Genomic DNA, 14,473 nt, shown 5'->3' with positions numbered 1-14,473 from the left:
TGTGAAAATGCTCGAAAGTGTCACTCATAGACAGCACAGACACCGAAGACAGGTGTAAAACCATCTCTCATGTTAATACAGAAAAGACAGTATTCCACGCTAAAGTCGAATCTGTAAGGTGTACAGAGGTGTACCGACAGAATTCTCACTAGGTCCTACTAATGGTCATTAACACACAGGTAAAGTCATTAATGCACAGGTAAGGTCATTAACATTACAGGTATGTGTGTATATATATATATGTTTTATTTGTCAACCGACTTCCTGTAATACATTGACCATAGTAAGATGGGTGGTGAGAGAACTAAAGAGAAATTGCCATTCTGTTTACACCATTAGCTCCTCTTTGTAGTCTATCGACTGGTAGTTTGTCGATATTGTCCAGTCTCACTGCTACCATTCACTGGTGTTTGACGAGTCACCAGGCAGTGGGTCAGATGATCATTAAACACACTACAATTTTGTAGAAATACAGGATATGAAAAATATACACTGTGACCACAGACCTACTTTGCTACCAGATTTCATGTTCTGGATCTAAATAATCAGTTTGTCATCATCAATTTTAAAAATCTGAGGGTAACCACAATATACCTGGTGCATCCATTTAAACAGTTACACATTGACCATGCTTAGAAACATTGTTATTGTTTGTTCATTGCAGTCACCCAAATAATTGAATGTTAACACAAAAATATTTTTTCTCACACATACATTGCTCAGTAATAAATAAACAACACATATTGCAGAGTAAACAAGTCATGTTTATCTTAAATGGTCATCTTTTTCATTGAAATTAATACAGATATAATTCAAGGTGGAGAAAAAGAGGAGAAGGATTAAGAAATTGTGTAACATGGGAAAAAAACATTTTAAAAATCTCTATCATATTTGTAAATAATTTTCAGTAGAGAAAACAAATATATGACTGCTATCAGATAACATTTTTTTTTTCGTTTTTCTTAAATGCTGAATTTGATATTATATTGTGTTAACAAGGCTGTGATTACCTAAGTGTTAAATGATATATTATAGATAAAGAATACAGCTCACATTTATAAACTGATTTCATTTCTATGGACGAAGAATAAAATTAAAACAAAACAGGTTTGATATAAAATCTCGTGACTGCATTTGTATTAGACTTCAGCCTCCACTTTCCAAATGTGTAATGGTTAGAGTTGGGTCTAAGCGTCTGTTTTAGACTAGATCAGTTGCAATACCTGTATTAGTGATTACTTCACAAGCATATTTAGATAATCACAGCTAATAATGGAATGTTCCAAAACTGTTTTGATTACTAAATTTGCATTTTTTCTAACTTAAGCAATAAAAATGTAAGTTTTCAGAATTCTTCCATGCCAACGTAGAAGGATAGAGTTACACCATCACATTATATATCAATGCCAGTCTCCTTTAACAGTAGATTAGGGAACTTCCTGTCTTTTATCTTTACCGAGTGCTTTAGGACAATTAATTTCCAGTCTATTAGACTGATAGCTGTGGGAAGAGTTTACTTTTTATCTATATCGTGTAATATTGATCGCTTTGGCTGAAAGGTGACTGAATCTTACGATAGTTCTTAGCTGATGTGTGCCGAGCTATGGGATAAGTACACACTGGCTTTTGTGTGTCAAGGAGATATCAACACAACTTCACTTTACAGATTTGAATTTGATCAAATGTCATCATACTGGTTTACAAGAGGTAAACAATCACTGGGACTGATTAGTTGTGTAGGAATACCTTCTCTGAATGACCTTACCGGATTGACATATCTAACCACTTGATAAGGCCAATGTCCTTTTGTAAAATATTTTGCTCTTTCAAAATATAGTTCATCACCACTGCTTAAAGGAAATCAGAAAGGCAATACATACAGTGAATATATGACAATAAGCCCATTTCTAGTAATAAAGCATCCATATCTATTGATTTTTAATAGCATTACCAACCAATCCTTTTTAAAGTGTTGTGGAATAAGGCCATCCATGGCTTAGTATCAGAAGTTATTTTTAGGCCCCGTGTACTTGTAACAGAGATCATTTCTTATTTCGGTGTCTCTACTAAGATCAAATCAGGGACCTCTGTCTTACTAGTCTGATGCTCAATCAACCGAGCTAAAGTGAATTTCTCTCTTCCACTTCAGGAAATAACTTGTATTGGAGTTGACAAGGGTTACATAGATATCAATTTTAATGCCTCTGCTAGGATTTGAATCCTTCGTCATTCAAGCTAAAGAAAAGTTCTCTCTAGCAGAACGGTAAATTGTGGCTAATATTTTACCAGGGTTACATACTGAATCGTACATATATGTCTTGCATGAATACAATACAGGAATGCAATATTTTATACGAGAGGTTGCCAAATTTATGGAAATCAAGCCGACCAAGGCTCCAGAGCTTACAGGAGACTTGACAATGGTAAGTTTCGTTCATGTTACTGTATATCAAAGATACATGTATCAAATTGATGTACAAGTTGGTGGGTGATTTAATGTCAAAAAACAAGACACGCTTATAAATATTAAGACATTAGTGTCAGTATCATTAGGAATGATTTAATTTTGACAGCAGGATTAAACATTTATTGGAAAAGGTTTTTGTACAGCCCCTCCTAAACATGAGTTACCACTTAGGTTTACACGCTCGCTGTCACTAACCATCAACTAATGAAAACAAAATCTATTTTGTTTATCGTGAAACTTTATGAAATATGAAGACACCATATTTAAATTGTACAGTGACTATAATATAGGCACTAATAACACTATATCAACCATTTCACATGTTAACTATGTTGATATACATCTGTTTTATGTATATCTACTTTGTTTAGGGAGAGTAAGTAAGGTATACTCCTTCAAACATTCCATAACTGGACAGAAATAATAAGATAATGATATGATCCATAAAATTTATTTGACATTCACCCCTTCAATCCTTTATCTGTGGTTCCCAAAAACCAGATCTGACTCCTTAGCTACCTTAAGCCAGGAATGACTCTTTAAGTTCCCTGCAAAAGGACTGACTCCTTCATTCCCCATCACCGAGACTGACAACTTAGTTTCCCAGGTAAACTAGGCCTGAAATTTTATTTCCCCTACATCAGGCCTGACTCTATAGTTCCCACACTTCAGGCCTGAATCTTCGTTCCCTTACACCAGATTGGACTGCTTAGTTCCCTTACACCAAGCCTGGCTTTGTAGTTCCCCTACATCCCTCTCTGTCTGTATTTTGCTAGTAAACTTCTTCCTTCCTGTCTGTTCCATTCTAGTAAACTTGCTGGCATATCCCCCTCTTTCCTTGTCTGTACCATGCTAGTAAGCATGCTGACATATTCCCCTCTTTCCTTGTCTGTACCATGCTTGTAAACATGCTGACATATCCCCCTCTTTCCTTGTCTGTACCATGCTAGTAAACATGCTGACATATCCCCCTATTTCTTTGTCTGTACCATGCTTGTAAACATGCTGACATATCCCCCTCTTTCGATGTCTGTACCATGCTAGTAAACATGCTGACATATCCCCCTATTTCCTTGTCTGTACCATGCTAGTAAACATGCTGATATGCAGAATAATATTTCTCGATATCTTGTCATAGGTTATTTATCAGGGCTTCCAACAAAGTGCGAATTTCTGCTTTTTGTATTCATTTCGTTGATGGAATTAAAGGTTATATTAACATAAACTATATAATATGTATTATATGTTAATGAATGCCGCCCAACTTCAGAATGAATATTCATGTAGACTTACCAGAAAATGGGAAATAACATCAATCCATAATCTACCAATATCTAAAAATCTCCTAGTTAAAATTCCTTGTTTCATCCCTGGACTGTTGTGATTTAAGCTGATACCTGATCTATGAAACTATTAACGAAAACTTTAATCTGATGCTCCTGAAAAAACATAAAGATATTCTAGATTCAGATAAAAGATGTATAGTTTTGCCTTCAATGACTTTCTTTTTTTTTTAGTTTGTCAGTGCCTTCATTAAAAAATTTGTTTTGATTCAATGCATTTATCATTCCTAGGATCTTTCCTGCATGTAAACAAATATACTTACATACACCAGCTGAAATTCCTTTTGAATAACATATTTGATGATGAATATCAGAAGTAGCAGTGAGCTGCGTAAGATTTCTCATCTATCTCCTCTAGATCTATCATTACCTGGCAGTCAGACCTCTGTTACCTGTGTAGAGACATTTGTACGTACCTGAATTTTACCTGTGCTTGTCATAGCGGCTAACAACCAGCTACCTCCTAATCCATCAGTCAATGACCTTGTCTGTTTAGGTGATAGTTAGGCAAAACCATAGCAGAAAACAGAAAAAAAAATCCAATTAAATATATATCTTCATCATATCCTCTGGGGGCGTCAGCTTTTGTAGCACTGATAAGACTCTAGTTTCCCAGAGATTCAATTTACCCAATTGGTTCTCACTGAAACAGAAGACATTTGTAGTAAACCATCGTAAAAAGTCATCTTTTTCATTTTATCAATAGCAAAACAAAATCACATAAAAAAATCTGAATCTGATTAGAAGCATTTTAATATTGTTATTTCTTTCTTCAAACTTCCAAAACGGTTTCAAGTGTACATGTAGAACTTATTCAAATGATCAGTGATTAGTATTGTGTCTTGGCACTGGTCTACAACACCATGTCATCCTTGTGGGCGATTTTCTGACCAGCATCAAGTTGCACTATAAAGACATTCAGGACAAAACACCATATTCAGCTTCTATCAGCTACACATCAAGGGATACAGAAAAATAAAATCATCAATGATATTCTGAACAACACTTATATAGGTATAATTTGTGTGTTCTCTTTTGATATCATCTCTCCTTTCTTTGTAAATGTCTGTAAAGAAATCATTACCTATGCTGTTATGATCACCAATATTACACCATCTGGGAGTAGGTTATAAGTGATGGAAACACACAGAGCCTTTCAATTTGTATGGAAAAATATAATTCTATGATACAACATTCAACAGTCAAGTTTACAGGGATGTATTTATAACTAATAATGGCTTAAAAGTTTCTACAGCAGGCCATAAGTTGACAAGACACAGTCTGATGACTCTAACAACACAACGTTTTGTTCAAATTAAAAAATGATGGTATTTATTCATCATTAGATGTAATTTCCACCTAATATTCATATTTTTGTACAGAATTTTAGAAATATATCAGATGAGAATTTCACATTGATGATAAGTTAATATAAAAATGACCTAGGAGCTTTATGGGACATCAATTACATACTAACGTAGCTTGTGTTATTGCAGGGATAACTCCCACTCCTTTAGGTAGAAAGAATAGACTCTATTTCAGTATTCAATGCAGGCTATTGAATTTCCTCTCTTCAGGTATATATATAGTGCTAATGAATTCCCTTTTATTGTAACGTTGCAGAAGTGGCTATGTTAGACTGGATGGGAAGTTAATGGACCATAAATGATAATATCACTTTGCATTACGTAAAGTATATTTGCTAAGAGAAGAATAAATTTTGTTTATTTTTAAAACAGAAGGGCATACCTGTTATATATGTATGGACCAATATAAATGTAAGGAAAACAAATAATAAAAAAACAATCAAGGTAAAATGATATCCATGAAATTAAGATTAGGATGTGAAATAAAACTTAAAGCTGGAATGAACATTGAGGCCACATGAAATTTAGAAGTATACTTAATTTAAAGGTGACAAAAGATCAGATGAAATAGAATAAAGAATAAAATTAAAAATCAGAATAAATCTAGAGATTTTATGACATGAAATTGAATTGAGAGGGGAAGAGAAGCTCAGAGGTAGCAGAAAATAACTTTTAAGTTCAAATTCTGAAAGGAAATTACAATTCAGGGAGTCTTGGTGGTTAAGACTAAAAAAATGATAGAAAAAATGAAAATTTTTCACATCAGGTTGCTTGCCCTAAATTAGGTTGTGGGATCTGAAAATGTTTTAAAGGCTATTTATTCGTCCCTAATTAGTTTGAATAGAGAGTCAACTAGGTTTATAGATGCAAAGTTATTATCTTCCATTCACCAGTCAATCAGGTTCTCTGTGATAACTGATAATGGTGGTTATCTTACCTGCTTACATGATTCTGGTGTGGATTACATGTAAATCTGACCAGTTTCTGGTGTGGATTACATGTAAATCTGACCAGTTTCTGGTGTGGATTACATGTAAATCTGACCTGTTTCTGGTGTGGATTACATGTAAATCTGACCTGTTTCTGGTGTGGATTACATGTAAATCTAACCTGATTCTAATGTGGATTACATGTAAATCTGACCTGTTTCTGGTGTGGATTACATGTAAATCTGACCTGTTTCTGGTGTGGATTACATGTAAATCTAACCTATTTCTGATGTGGATTACATGTAAATCTAACCTGATTCTGATGTGGATTACATGTAAATCTGACCTGTTTCTGGTGTCGATTACATGTAAATCTAACCTATTTCTGATGTGGATTGTATGTAAATCTGACTTGTTTCAGTTGTGGATTACAACTTAATTGCACTTGTTTCTGGTATGGATCACAGGTAATTAACTGAGGCTGCATCTGGTGTGGATAACAGATCACTCTCATTTTGTTTTAGGTTCGGATCTTAAAATTCTATATTTGATCTACATAAAAGGGATATTAAAGAGTAATTTTATGTACATTATATCACCAACTATCATAATAAATAATTTTACAAAATTAACCACTATAGCATACCTAAATTTCATCATAATTCATTTGCCTCCACTCCAACACGCAAGATGATGAGTGTTAACTTTCTGACAGATGGACAAGCAATAGCCTGTCTTGACATCATCTTCACATTAAAGCTGTCAAAATGTCACAGACCTACAATTATGAAATGACTTTTTTATACTGTTGGTACAAGTATATATCCATGCTTGCCTTCGCTTGTCCATCCAGAAATGAAAGTAATTACTTAATTCTACGCATAATTTAAACTACCAGAAAGAAAACACAAAACCAACCAGATTATGCAACAGAGAGAGGAGCTTCTGAAATACACCATGTCAAAATATTAGTTTGTCAGAAGGAAGACAAGGACAACTTTCCAAAAGCTAGCAACTTTAATATCCTAAAAGCTAGCAACTTTGATATCCCAAAAGCTAGCAATTTTAATATCCCAAAAGCTAGCAACTTTAATATCCCTAAGTGTTTTTTTTTCTAAACTTTGGCATTTTATGTATCAGTATATGATAATGAAAATGTTGTTATCATTTCCTGTTGGTGATCAATTATCTTATGTTCTAACAAAACTGATATGTCATACATGATTATGTATGGAAGAAACATTTTTTTTATCTATTAAAGAATTACCAAAAGTTGCATATGTACAGTCTGTGCATAACATATCATTTGAAATAAAAATGAAAAATGTACATCAGGTCAAATGGATGGTGACAGCAGCTGAACCACAAAAATGTTCTTGGGGTAATCTATAGATAGTTACACAATAAGGTGTCAGGGGTTACTATACCGACAGGTACAACCACAATAAGGTGTCAGGGGTTACTATACCGACAGGTACAACCACAATAAGGTGTCAGGGGTTACTACACCGACAGGTACAACCACAATAAGGTGTCCGGGGTTACTATACCGACAGGTACAACCACAATAAGGTGTCAGGGGTTACTATACCGACAGGTACAACCACAATAAGGTGTCAGGGGTTACTATACCGACAGGTACAACCACAATAAGGTGTCAGGGGTTACTATACCGACAGGTACAACCACAATAAGGTGTCAGGGGTTACTATACCGACAGGTACAACCACAATAAGGTGTCAGGGGTTACTATACCGACAGGTACAACCACAATAAGGTGTCAGGGGTTACTATACCGACAGGTACAACCACAATAAGGTGTCAGGGGTTACTATACCGACAGGTACAACCACAATTAGGTGTCAGGGGTTACTATACCGACAGGTACAACCACAATAAGGTGTCAGGGGTTACTATACTGACAGGGACAACCACAATAAGGTGTCAAGGGTTACTATACCGACAGGGACAACCACAATAAGATGTCAGGGGTTACTATACCGACAGGTACAACCACGATAAGGTGTCCGGGGTTACTATACCAACAGGTACAACCACGATAAGGTGTCAGGGGTTACTATACCGACAGGTACAACCACGATAAGGTGTCCGGGGTTACTATACTGACAGGTACAACCACAATATGGTGTCAGGGGTTACTATACCGATAGGTACAACCACAATATGGTGTCAGGGGTTACTATACTGACAGGTACAACCACAATATGGTGTCAAGGGTTACTATACCGACAGGGACAACCACAATAAGATGTCAGGGGTTACTATACCGACAGGTACAACCACGATAAGGTGTCCGGGGTTACTATACCGACAGGTACAACCACAATAAGGTGTCCGGGGTTACTATACCGACAGGTACAACCACAATAAGGTGTCAGGGGTTACTATACTGACAGGTACAACCACAATATGGTGTCAGGGGTTACTATACCGACAGGTACAACCACAATAAGGTGTCAGGGGTTACTATACTGACAGGTACAACCACAATATGGTGTCAGGGGTTACTACACCGACAGGTACAACCACAATAAGGTGTCAGGGGTTACTATACCGACAGGTACAACCACAATAAGGTGTCAGGGGTTACTATACCGACAGGTACAACCACAATTAGGTGTCAGGGGTTACTACACCGACAGGTACAACCACAATAAGGTGTCAGGGGTTACTACACCGACAGGTACAACCACAATAAGGTGTCAGGGGTTACTACACCGACAGGTACAACCACAATAAGGTGTCAGGGGTTACTATACCGACAGGTACAACCACAATAAGGTGTCAGGGGTTACTATACCGACAGGTACAACCACAATAAGGTGACAGAGGCTACTACACCGACAGGTACAACCACAATAAGGTGTCCGGGGTTACTATACTGACAGGTACAACCACAATATGGTGTCAGGGGTTACTATACTGACAGGTACAACCACGATAAGGTGTCCGGGGTTACTATACCAACAGGTAAAACCACAATAAGGTGTCAGGGGTTACTATACCGACAGGTACAACCACAATAAGGTGTCAGGGGTTACTATACTGACTGGAACAACCACAATAAGGTGTCAGGGGTTACTACACCGACAGGTACAACCACAATAAGGTGTCAGGGGTTACTATACTGACTGGAACAACCACAATAAGGTGACAGGGGTTACTATACCGACAGGTACAACCACGATAAGGTGTCAGGGGTTACTATACCGACAGGTACAACCACAATAAGGTGTCAGGGGTTACTATACCGACAGGTACAACCACAATAAGGTGTCAGGGGTTACTATACTGACAGGGACAACCACAATAAGGTGTCAGGGGTTACTATACCGATAGGTACAACCACAATAAGGTGTCAGGGGTTACTATACCGACAGGTACAACCACAATAAGGTGTCAGGGGTTACTACACCGACAGGGACAACCACAATAAGGTGTCAGGGGTTACTATACCGACAGGTACAACCACAATAAGGTGTCAGGGGTTACTATACTGACAGGGACAACCACAATAAGGTGTCAGGGGTTACTATACCAACAGGTACAACCACAATATGGTGTCAGGGGTTACTATACCGACAGGTACAACCACAATAAGGTGTCAGGGGTTACTATACTGACAGGTACAACCACGATAAGGTGTCAGGGGTTACTATACCAACAGGTACAACCACAATAAGGTGTCAGGGGTTACTATACCGACAGGTACAACCACAATAAGGTGTCAGGGGTTACTATACCGACTGGAACAACCACAATAAGGTGTCAGGGGTTACTACACCGACAGGTACAACCACAATAAGGTGTCAGGGGTTACTATACCGACAGGTACAACCACAATAAGGTGTCAGGGGTTACTATACCGATAGGTACAACCACAATAAGGTGTCCGGGGTTACTACACCGACAGGTACAACCACAATAAGGTGTCAGGGGTTACTATACCGACAGGGACAACCACAATAAGGTGTCAGGGGTTACTATACCGATAGGTACAACCACAATAAGGTGTCAGGGGTTACTATACCGACAGGTACAACCACAATAAGGTGTCCGGGGTTACTACACCGACAGGGACAACCACAATAAGGTGTCAGGGGTTACTATACCGACAGGTACAACCATAATAAGGTGTCCGGGGTTACTATACTGACAGGTACAACCACAATAAGGTGTCAGGGGTTACTATACCAACAGGTACAACCATAATAAGGTGTCAGGGGTTACTATACCAACAGGTACAACCACGATAAGTTGTTGGGTTACCATACAGATAGTTACAATCACAATGTGGTCTACATTAAAATGTTATGAAAAGTATTTTAAACCAAAATGATAATATGAATATCACATTCTAATGTTTCAGAATGGGCAGTTATTACATAGAATATAATAGACTTAAATTATTGATCTTGACTTCTGAGTAATTTCAAACAATGCATTAATTCAGTTTAGTAATGTCCGCCTATTCTAATCAACAATCGAAGCCACCCAATGATTTGTGAGATTGTCTATTTGTTTTTGTTTTTGTATTTTCAATTGTGGTTGCATGCATGTTTTTCAACTGAATTTAAACAACGGTCAATTTTGTACTTTTTTTCGAACCACAACTTTAACTGTGCATTTCATATACAATATGTGACGGTTGAAATGACAACATCATCTTTCAATTTTGCAAGTGCATTGTAACTGTTACAAGCATGTGCTAAAGAAAAACATACAAAATTTTGGCAAAACAGATCAATTAATGGAATTTAATTGGTTCCCCGAGGACACTTAGAATTGAAAATATGGATTCGAATCTTTAAATTAATGACTATTATTAATGTCATAATTAAGCTATAGTTTTAAACTTTGTTACAAGAGGTTCAAGCATGCTGTGAAGAAAAAGTAATGTAGTTCTTCAAATCCCACCCCTGGCCTTCTGAAGGAATGTACACCTATATCTGGTGGTTGTACCTTAAGGATTTATTGACCTTTAGCAGGACACCAAATTATCAAATTATCTGACACACAAGTTATTTCTCAGGCAGTGTTTGCCCTGCCTATCTTTTCTCTGACAAGCCACATTGACACAAGTCTACAAACACATAATGAAAAAGACATTTGTTCAACAGAAGGTGATAATTTATTTCTCTGTCTCTAATCACTAGCCAGTACAAATAGCTTATGTTCCCAGTGAAGTAGGCTTGCTATATTGTTGACATTAATTCCGTCACAAACATTTTTATCAAAGAAACTTCCAAGTATATTTATGGTATTACTCTGTGAGATAAGCAAAGACATAGGATCAATGTTTGAAGTGTTAATTTTAACCAAAGTTACAACCGTTCTCTGATACTTTTCTTTAGTATAAAACAGCCAAGACATTTTAATAATGTATACTGAAAACACAACCAAATTTAAGACCTTATCACATGTAAAATACATCCAAGAAGAGACAAAAAACCACATAATCCGAAATCACTATATACTGGTATTACGAAATACAAATTAATAAGACGACAAAAACGACCCTTTCTCCTAACAATCTAAAAGAAGGACATATCCAGCAGGAAGTAACTGCACATTTAATTTATGTGTCTGGCTGGAAATTACTGCTTATCCTAACACACTAAAGAAAGTGTTCAGCAGGAAGTGGCTGCTTATCCTAACACACTATAGAAGTTGACCAACAAGAAGTGACCACTTCTCCCAACACACTCTGGAAGGCTACCAACAGGAAGTGTCTGCTTCTCCTAACACACTATAGATGGTGTCCAGCAGGAAGTGATCACTTCTCCTAACACACTATCGAAGGTTACCAAGAGGAAGTGACCACTTCTCCTAACACACTATAGAAGGTATCAAACAGAAGGTGACCACTTCTCCTAACACACTATAGAAGTTGACCAACAAGAAGTGACCACTTCTCCCAACACACTCTGGTAAGTTACCAACAGGAAGTGTCTGCTTCTCCTAACACACTATAGATGGTGTCCAGCAGGAAGTGACAACTTCTCCCAACACACTATCGAAGGTTACCAACAGGAAGTGACCACTTCTCCTAACACACTATAGAAGGTATCCAACAGAAGGTGACCACTTCTCCTAACACACTATAGATGGTGTCCAGCAGGAAGTGACCACTTCTCCTAACACACTATAGATGGTGTCCAGTAGGAAGTGACCACTTCTCCTAACACACTATAGATGGCGTCCAGCAGGAAGTGACCACTTCTTCTAACACACTATAGATGGCGTCCAGCAGGAAGTGACCACTTCTCCTAACACATTTAGAGAGAGTGTCCAACAGGAAGTGACTGCTACCCCTAACACACTAAAGGGAGTGTCCAGCAGGATGTGCCATCTCCTAACACACATTAAGGAGCTGCCAATTATGTGAAATATCTTACAGGACTGTGAAACTGATACACAAGATTTTTTTAAAAATAATTCTGACAAATGTTTTCTGCCACAATTTTCTGTTGCAACAATTTGTAAAACTGTCAAGTTAAAAAGTCACTCAAAGAATTTCACGAGTCAACATTATAAATGATGACAGCAAATATTCAGTATTCAGTTTTTCATTCAATTTCTCAGTTTCAAAACTGATCAGAAAAAAATAAAAAAAGAAACAAACACTGTGGTCAACATTTTGCTCAATTGTTCTGAAGAAGTCAGGACTTGATTTTGATGATTGGGACCCCTGGAATAAGGTAACAGAACATATTTAGATACTTTTCGTTTCTTTGTTTTCTTTATAAATAATAAACTGGAACTTTTGATAATTAAAACTGATTAACAAGAGACCACCTCACATAAAATTGCAATATGCATCCTTTAGTACCAGTGTCAGTGTTTGGTCAACAACATAGCTGACTGGGGTTGTGAACATCACATCTATACAAAACTGTTAGAAGTTGCTGTTTAAATAACATGTTTCATAACCGGGAAACTTATTAGTTCATCAGTCTTCCTCAAACCATTGTGGTTGAGTCAACAGAGTTGTCTCCCTTCCAGTGTCTACTATTTCTTATTGTTCTTTTTGTGAAGTTTTTACCTTTTCTGTAAAATATTGTGTACTTAATTTTTATCTGTTATTGATCTAGAGATCTATTGAGTAGAACAAATCATTAGATTTAATGTGAACTGCTAAGTAATGACAATAAGCTGATTGATCTGAAATTTTCTGTAGTCTTTGGTCAGTTTGGAGCAATACATGCCTTTGATACATTAAGGACCTTTAATAAATCTGAACATACTGTATAATTCTGTATAATTTAATTTCATATGATATTCAAAATACCCAAATTCCACATCTAAACATTAATAATTACTGGAAAATTAACAAATTTATGCTCTTCTTCCTAGTAAAACATTCCCTTTTCATAACTTAATATTCCATGGTTCTACAAATCATTCGATTCCTTGTTAGATCTAAAGCCTATCTATTGTTATATCAAAAAGAATCATATGTCATAGGGTATCAATACTGATGTACCTGATGTTGGAGTGATCCTGCCAAACATGTATTAGTTATAAGGTGATTTTCTGAATGGTTTCAAAGTTATTATCCACTAACTAATCACCACCAGGCTCGACGAACATGATAACAGTATTAACATCAGGAGTGCATCCAAGTCTTTATGTACCGTGTACATAGGTCACAGGGTGGGTATCACAAAAGCTTATGGTAATCGCTCAAAGTTAATCCTGGGATCCATATCTGAGGATAATAGCCATATACACAACATCCATAACATCTGGTAACATGCTTGTGTTCCTAATCTGCATGTCCAGCACCTTTATGTTAAATGTATATACCGCCGGTAGTTATAAGATTTCAAACATTTTCATATGATTACCCAGGTATTGAATCACCAAGAGGTCAGATCGTATATTAAATTCTGCACTATATTTGATAAAAAAAAAGTGAAGGTCTCAATTACTATGACCCACAAATCTGAAAGAAAATCCGCAACCGGAAAAAAAATTAACAGGATTTCAGTAGTCATATATACTGAAACTAAAGTATAGCAAGGCAAGTTTTGGTTGAATTTGGTGAAAATCTTCCATAGAAAGCTCACATACTGAATTCTTTAAGGCGAAAACAATGGATATTGGTGTCTTGTAGATACAATCAATGACAACAAATAAGATACAGACATCTAACAAGTTGCTAACTCCAAGCTTCAGTATCAGACTTACATCTATGAAGTTTCAGAGGATTTTAAATATAATTATTCTGCTTAACGCATTTGATCATCTTAATTATCTTGAACAGTAACAACCACCTTGTAAACACTTCAAACCAGTCAATCTGCTAATACTTAAATTTCAAAAATAATTGAAGATACTGGT

Source organism: Ylistrum balloti, unplaced genomic scaffold (genome assembly GCF_031769215.1).
Source record: "Ylistrum balloti isolate Yb309-2 unplaced genomic scaffold, AGI_CSIRO_Ybal_v1 Utg370038, whole genome shotgun sequence".
Taxonomy (NCBI): domain Eukaryota; kingdom Metazoa; phylum Mollusca; class Bivalvia; order Pectinida; family Pectinidae; genus Ylistrum; species Ylistrum balloti.
The sequence above is the reverse complement of the archived record's forward strand: the minus strand, read 5'-3'. Positions refer to the sequence as shown.